Raw genomic sequence first — 8502 nt, forward strand, 5'->3', positions numbered from 1 at the left:
GAAGCCCCCGGGTCATCCGATGCCAGGCCACGTGCAAGTGCCCCTGATGCCACCTTGTGGGATGCTCCTCCCGGCCCTGCTCCCGTCTGCGGACCCCGTAGGGTGGCCTCGAACGCAGACAGAGGTCCCGTGTTCCCCAAGTGGGTCTGGGCAGAGGTGAAACAGCCCTAAGTGGGTTCCCGCCTCTGTGCCGGGCGTGCTTCTGGAATCAGGGCGCCTAACAGGCCTATTTCACGGGGTCCAGACCCCCAGCGTTGGGGGGGAAAGCAGAAAATACACATGACAACAAGTGAGTTCTGCAGATGCTCTCACGGTGACTCAGGAGAGGAAGCCGCACAGCGATGGGGCCCTGGGGCAGGACCCACAGCACCGCTGAGCGGGGTCAGACCCGTTCCCACCCTCAGCTGTCCCCGGGTCCCCTGGGGTCTTGTGGAAACACTGAGTGCCGGGCCCCACACGTCCTGATTCAGCAGGTCTGGGCCTCTGGTCTGCATTTCTAATTGATTCCCTGTTGGTGCTGATGCGTTGACGTGGCTGGCCTGGGCTCCACATTTTTGAGAAACATGGTGTCACAGGGACAGAGAGAAGGACAGTGGCTCTGTCGGAGCAGGTGGATAGAGCAGGGGACTGGGAGGGACAGGCTGATGCGGCAAGGGCAGGGGCTTACAGGCAGAGGTGCGGGCCAGAAGGGCACCCCGGCGCTCCGGGGAGGATGGTCCCCAATGTGGAGGGGCCGGCGGGTCAGGTGGCCCGGACACTCGAACTCAGTGGAGACACACCTGTGCAGTCACACTTTGGAGGCAGGGATGTCGGAGGGGATCTGGGAGATGAGGGAGAGGGAGGCCAGGGTCCAAGCACGCATGGGTCTTGAGAGGTAAGGGGGGAGCATGGGGGCACCACGGGGTGGGAATCCCCTCCTGTCCCCTCCAGGCTGTGGCTCAGATGCGCTGGCCAAGCACGGCCGGCCGAGGTCGGGGCCTGGAGTGACGCTCCCCTCCTGCAGGCTGAGGACTTAGTCCCAAACCTGTCAAACTCCACCCAACACACTGGAACATTCTATCTGGAAAACTGTTCCGTGGGGGCCCCTAATGGCCGCCCTTGGAGGTCTCCGTGGGCAAATTTTAGAAGGTCAGCGTGAGCTGGAGCAAAGCGCCCGGGTCCGTGATCCCAGCCCCCCGCTTGCATCCAAACCTCCCCCCAGGAGCCCGTGGGTGTCCTCGCCATGCCTTCGCGTCTAGGGCTCTTGCTGGAAAAGGGAGATGCTCCCGTTCACGGATTTGCCGCCTTTTGAAGACGCGGTGACTCAGCATGTGGAGGCTCTGTCCCTGTAAGGGTCCATGTGGAAAGAGGCCGTCTGTCATACTGGGGTTCCCGTTCCGAGGTGGCAATAGTGCTTGAGGCAGGAAACCCATCCCGACCGACGCGGGAGACGCTGCTGTGCTCTCGGGGACGCTGCAGCCAGAGGTCACACCTGGGCTCTGGGCCCTGCCTGCATCTCCGAGCTCACACGTGCATACACGTGCTCACACGCCGGACGCTCGCCTGGAGAGTTCACGCTCCTGCCACTGGCGGCGAGTGGCTTCCCTCGGGGAGGGTACGACGGGGCCACCTTGGATTTCCCATTCCTAGGATCTCGCCAGGATAGTTCCCCGGACCTGTAGAGAAGAGGTGGTTGTCGGTGCAAGGAACCTGGTGGGAGGACGTGCTCCGTTGTCACTGGCCCAGCGGCTGTGATTCGGGATGCAGACCCATCAAGCCTGCAAGTAACTCGAGGATTGCGTCTCGTAAGAAAAATGCAGCTGCGTGTGGGGCCTCAGCCAACTAGCGATGGGCAGGCCTCGCCAGCGCCGTGGTGCCGTTCCTGGCAAAGGAGCCAGCCTAGGTGGACGTTCAGGTGGACGCACAGGCAGCTCCGAGGCCAGGACGCTGTCCTGGCCGCCTCGGGCCCGTCTCCTGGGCGGACCCCCGGAGAGTTGCCACCTGCCCGTGAGGCCGCTGAGCAGGCCCCGTCTTGCTGGTGGTGGCCCCGGCGCCGCGAGCCAGGCTGGGAGCTGGAGCCTCCTCCTGCCACAGCACCGGGGGGCTCAGTGGGGTGGAGAACCTACTCTCCCCGGCTCAGACCCCTGGGCTCCCTGGTGGGAGACAGGCAAGTGGTGTATGTCCTTCATGCGGCGAGTGCGAAATATCAGCTCTCCCCTTCCTCCCTGCAGCTGGACGCCCGTGACGCCTCATGACCCCCCACATGCCAGGCCAAGACTCCACCTGGAGACAAGTCTACAGCCGAGCAGGTGTGTGCATGGGTCACCCGATGGGGGTCGGCGTCCCAGAGGTGGGGTGCCCACGGCCGCCGGGGTCATCCGGCCTCTCCCTGCTTGCAGCCTGCCGGTGCCCGAGCCTCGCCCAGGCCTGGACCCCCGGCTTCTCCCGGGAGGGCCCCGCAGGCCGTGGATGGTGCGAGGCGCCCCCCGCGAAGCCCTCGCTGCCTTCCGCCTGCGCCAGCTCTGCCCTCTGCTTTCTTTCCCTTGCCCGGCGGCTCCGCAGCTCTGGGCCCCAAGGGTGCCTCCTCCGCTCTGCGTTGGCCTCATCTGACCTCGCGTCAGGTTACGACGTGTGTGCACAGGTGAACCAAGCACATGATTTGGGGTTTTCGTTGGGGTGTGCTGCGTGATAACCTGTCTGTCGCTAACAGCAGGGACGGCGCGTGTGGTTGCGAAATACTGTCATCCATTTGCACCCAAATCTGGGGACTCATTGACCCCTTTCCACTTCTTTCAGTTAAAATTGCATTAAAGCATTGAAAAAATCTAATTACCTTAATGAACAATAGGAAACATGAAAGAAGAGGGAAAACCCAGAAACACAAGGGCCGCTGGCGGGTTTCTTCCTAGGAGGAGGGGGCGGGGCGGGCTGGCCCCCGGCGCCCAACGAACGGCCCAGCCGCTTGCCCGAGCCGAGCCCCCGGAAGTGCTCCCTGTGTCCGTTAGGGGTTAGGCACCTTCTGCTTAGTGTTATTTTATTTCCTTAACTAAAAGCAGCACATGCGCATGGAGCACAGGAGCCCCGAGAGCCGGTAGCCAGCCCCCCCGGGGTCGACTGCTGTTAAGGGCTCCTCGGCACCTGCTGGCCCGTCCTGCGCCCCCGGCCCTGCTGTCTACTGCTGAGGATTGACCCGGTTCATCCACGTGTCCACACGAGGGCCACTCACATTTCACCTTAAAAGCAACTACTTCAGGGTGCTTCCCGGACGAATCCAAGCTACTGTGAAGAATTTTGTCGCGCAATCAAAAGAAAGTGGACTGTGATCCTGCTGTGAACTGGGACCCTGATAAAACATCACGTCCCAACCGCTCCTCACAGCGCTGACGCTGGGTCTCCCCTAGACCTCAAGTTGTCCCGGGGGTAGGGAGGGAGTCAGGCTGGGCAAAGGCTCTGTGTGGGCAGGGGGCCCTGGGCACCTGGCTCTGGTCACCTTGGGCAGGCCCCGGGCACCTGGGTCTGGTCACCTTGGGCAGGCCCCGGGCTCCTGGGTCTGGTCACCTTGGGCAGGCCCCGGGCTCCTGGGTCTGGCCACCTTGGGCAGGCCCCGGGCTCCTGGCTCTGGTCACCTTGGGCAGGCCCCGGGCACCTGGGTCTGGCCACCTTGGGCAGGCCCCGGGCTCCTGGCTCTGGTCACCTTGGGCAGGCCCCGGGCACCTGGGTCTGGCCAACTTGGGCAGGCCCCGGTCTCCTGGGTCTGGCCACCTTGGGCAGGCCCCGGTCTCCTGGGTCTGGCCACCTTGGGCAGGCCCCGGGCACCTGGGTCTGGCCACCTTGGGCAGGCCCTGGTCTCCTGGGTCTGGCCACCTTGGGCAGGCCCTGGTCTCCTGGGTCTGGTCATCTTGGGCAGGCCCCGGGCTCCTGGGTCTGGCCACCTTGGGCAGGCCCCGGGAACCTGGGTCTGGTCACCTTGGGCAGGCCCTGGGCTCCTGGGTCTGGCCATCTTGGGCAGGCCCTCAGGGGCCCCCAGGGGCTCTATCCTTCCCTAACAGGAGATGGACCGCACGCTTGGGCAGCAGGATGCAGACACCCCTGTCTGGTCGGTGAGGAGGAGGTGTGCACGGTGAGTGTGGCTGACCATCCCAAATCCTGGGGACAGGCTGGCCGTCCCACGGGCGGTCCCTGTAAAACTACAATCGCCTTTGACATGTCAGGTCCCTCAGCAGCAAAACGGAGGCGCCAGACCCACCACATTAACCACAAATATTCTCAGGTTAAGAGGTGCCCTGGGGGCACTGGGGGCTGCGGAGTGTAACGAGGGACTCAACGGTGGTTCAGACCCTCACGCTTTCCCAGGGAGGAAAGTGGCTTGGGGTGAGGTGTCACTGCCTTCCCCACGCCGGGCAGCCTGTCAACCGGGCCTAGCAGCAGGCCCCCCTGCGGTTCCCAGACCCTGTGCAGGAAAGCCCGGGGCCCATTCTGAGCTGCTGCCCACCGTCCTCACCGCACACCCTTGACCCGTTTCCAAAAGTCTTTTAAAGCCTGTTCCTTTAACCACTCTATTATCATTTATTTTTTTAAAAAAGATTTTATTTATTCATTCATGAACGACACAGAGAGAGAGAGAGAGGCAGAGACACAAGCAGAAGGACAAGCAGGCTCCAGGCAGAGAGCCCGACGCGGGACTCGAACCCGGGTCCCCGGGGTCACGCCCTGAGCCGAAGGCAGCCGCTCAACTGCTGCGCCCCCCAGGCGGGCCCTCTATTATTATTTTAAACTCCATATATTCTCCTTAAAATACAATTTAACAATACATTTAGCCCTGTTCGAGGTTGCATTCCGAGCCGTCACAGGTTCCCTTCTCCTACCGTAACTGTTGGAAATGACCCAGTTGAACCCACCTATGCGAGACGCCATTCGTGGGTCCCTCCCACCGAGATACCGTGTCCGCCGTCTGGAGGGCGAAGTGTGCCCTGCAGTCTGAGCTCCCACGTGGAGCACGGAAGCTCCCCCCTTGGCGTCACGGGCTGCTTCCTTGGAACTGACTTTGGAGGAGCGCTCGGCCGCAGTCCTGCGTGGGCACGGTCTCCTCGTGGAGTCTTCTTCGAGCTTGGTCTCTGCAGCGAGTCTACACGGATAGACCCTCGGCTTCACAGACTCTGGAGGACGCGCGCTGGTGGCTGACGGCGACGCGGGAGGAGCTTGCCGATGCGACGGGCCGGAGACACAGGCGGGCCCCAGGGCCCTTGGAGCGGCGGTGGGCGCTGCCGAGGCACCCTGGGCACACGCACACCTGGAAACCGCGTGTTCGTGGTTTTCACTCACGTGTATCTAACTAGTTCATGGACAAAGAACCGAAAGCGCCCCAGAATCACCCAGAAGTGCCTTCCCTGCTGTCACACACGTGGACCCCAGGCCTATGTCCACAGGTTGTCCCCACAAAGGCCCAGCACAGGTGGCAGGGGGTGCGCCCCGTGGCTCACGGACCTGCCCCACTCTCTCCTCTGATGCCCCACGGTGAGCTTCAGGAAATAACCGGCCGGCGACTCCCATCCTTTGAGCCTCGCTTCTTCAGCAGCCGGGGGGTGAGAAGAAATGCAGGAGGGGGGCCCCAAGGCGACAAAAATCACAGGAGGGTCAGGCTGAGATGCGGGCGCGGAGCAGACACAACCCACAGAAAATACAGCGATTGAGGATCAGAAAGCAGCCGAGTAGCAAAGTCCGAAAAGACGGTAAAAATACTTGGCGGGCGCAGGAAGTGTGCAACACGGAAATACTGATCGTGACCCCCAGCTCTGGGTCGTACCAATGACTCTTGGAGTTCAGGACGTGGAGATAGTCCCAGTGTCTGCCATGAGGCGGGAAGGATGGCTTCTTAATAGAAGAGGAAGGGCATATTCCTTTGCTGTGAGCTGACCCCTGGCCCTCAGAGCTGACCCCTCACCCTGCGAGCTGACCCCATCCTGGAGCTGACCCCCTCCTGCAAGCTCACCCCCTCCTGTGAGCTCACCCCCCCCTTGTGATCTCACCCCCTCCTGGAGCTGACCCCTCTCCTGACAGGTGAACCCCCTCCTGGAGCTGACCCCACCCTGTGAGCTGACACCCTCCTGCGAGCTGACCCCTCTCCTGAGAGGTGACCCCCCTCCTGGAGCTGACCCCTCCTGCGAGCTGACCCCCCTCCTGGACCTGACCCCCCCTGCAAGCTCACTCCCTCCTGTGAGCTGACACCCCTCCTGGAGCTGACCCCTTCCTGGAGCTGACCCCACCCTGTGAGCTGACCCCTCCTGAGAGCTGACCCCCTCCTGCGAGCTAACCCCTCCTGCGAGCTGACCCCTCTCCTGGAGCTGACCCCCTTCCTGTAGCTGACCCCACCCTGTGAGTTGACCCCTCCTGATTGCTGACCCCCTCCTGGAGCTGACCCCCCCCCACGAGCACACCCTCCGTCACATCACGTAGTCGTCACCCTCCAAGAATGCCCCCTTTCCCGGGGCTGCCGGTCAGAGGTGGCATCAGCTGCAAGCCGGATGGTCCCTTCACAAGGCCTGCAGTGTGGGGGCTCCCTCACCCCTGCCCCCGCCCCGCCCCAGGTCAGTTCTGCTGAGGTCGGGAGTCTCCGCTGCGAGGTCCCCAACTTGCTCTGAGTATGGTTGGTGCCGGGTCCTCCAGGACAGCAGACGTCGAGTCCGGCTGTACGTGTGGCTTCTGGGGGTCGGCAGGCGTCCAGCATCCCCCCCCCCCCCAACCCCTGCCCTGCAAGTCTGTCCTGAGCTGGGTTATGAGTAGGGCCGGCTGGGAGATCTTAAAGGGCCTACTCACAAATCAAAGGTGCTTCTTCCTCCCTCGACTGCCGAGCCGATACTGGTCGGTCATCACAAAACCCGCCACGGCCTGTACTTTACTGAGGTCATTTGTGTAACCAGCGGACGCAGCGCTCAGGGCGCAGAGCCTGGCTCCCCTGGGTTATTTCTGTCTTTAAACTTCTTATGTTAATATTCATTATTTTTACTAACATTCATTAAGCAGCATGGAGCCAACAAATGTGATAAAAAAAAAAAATCCAGTCCTGGTCCTTAAAAGACAAAGTTCTAAGGTTAAAAAAAAAAAAAGGATCACTAATAGTTGGCAAAGGAACTAGAATATTTTTGATTAATGCAGCTTTTAAGCTTTCTGTATAACAAATAGGAACCCTGGAGTTATTTTGCAAGACTGGAAACATGTAACTTCATTATAAATAAAAATACATTCTTTTAAAAATTATGAACACATGAGTCCCAGTGTTCATAATTTCAGTGCCCAGATAACGACGTCTGACATGGCTCTTGTAGGGTTAGAAAATGTGAACTGAAAAAAAAATAAATAAATAAAACGTGAACTGTACACACATTTTCTTTCTTTCTTTTCTTTCTTTCTTTCTTTCTTTCTTTCTTTCTTTCTTTCTTTCTTTCTTTTTTCTTTCTTTCTTTCTTTTTCTTTCTTTCTTTCTTTCTTTCTTTCTTTCTTTCTTTCTTTCTTTCTTTCTTTCTTTCTTTCTTTCTTTCTTTCTTTCTAAGAGACACACAGAGAGAGGCAGAGACACAGGCAGAGGGAGAAGCAGGCTCCATGCAGGGAGCCCAACACAGGACTCAATCCCGGGACCCCGGGGTCATGCCCTGAGATGAAGGAAGATGCTCAACAGCTGAGCCCCTCACATACCCCCATACAAAATATATTCTTAATGAAAATACATTTTTTTTTGAAAATACATTTTCTAAGGAAGAAGTGGCCGATATGCCTCTGTTTCCTATCTCTGCCAGCCAGTCTTGTCACTGCCACCGTAGGGGACAGACTCACTCCCGAGCCTGCATTGGGTCTTTGTGAGGTTGTGCATCCTGGAGCCTGTGGGAACCCCCACCCCCTGACCCCCTTGACGACAGGATTGAAAAGAGCGAAGCATGGCTCATTGTTGCGTGCGACCGCCGGGCCCTGAGCTCCTGGCCGCTCCTGGGGCGTCCCCGGCCCCGCAGCCCAGCCTGGCCGCGCCCTTGGGGTCTGATACTCCGCCCGGTGTGCACAGCCTCGGGGAGGGGGCACGTCCGTCCCTGCAGCCGACATCCCGTCATCACGAGGACGGGGGCTTCTCCACCAAGTCACAGCTGCAGCGCTGCTGTTTGCTCTCAGTCCCCTGTGGCGACCCAGCCCTTTGGGGACGGCACTAAGCTGCGTCCCGGCGGCGCCAGATGAGCTCATGTGGATTCATCCGGTGAAAGTTAAAGGACGGCTCTTGGGGCCGAGGGTCTCATGCTTGGACAGCAAGAAACACATGTCGCTCGTGTGACCAGGAGGTTCTCTGCAGTGGGACCACATTGGGAGTGTGCCCCCGCAGGCTCAGTGCCAGCTCCCAGGGCAAAGCCGACCCTAGCTAATGACAAGGTTGTAGGGGTTTTATGTCAGGCATTTTCCAGACTTTTCTTGGAGAATCAATCTTAATGACCGTCTATCTCATGTGGGTTAGATTGTCTTAGATCCTGCAGCTTGGGGGTCACTGTA

The sequence above is a fragment of the Canis lupus genome, chromosome 15 (assembly GCF_048164855.1).
Source record: "Canis lupus baileyi chromosome 15, mCanLup2.hap1, whole genome shotgun sequence".
Taxonomy (NCBI): Eukaryota; Metazoa; Chordata; class Mammalia; order Carnivora; family Canidae; genus Canis; species Canis lupus.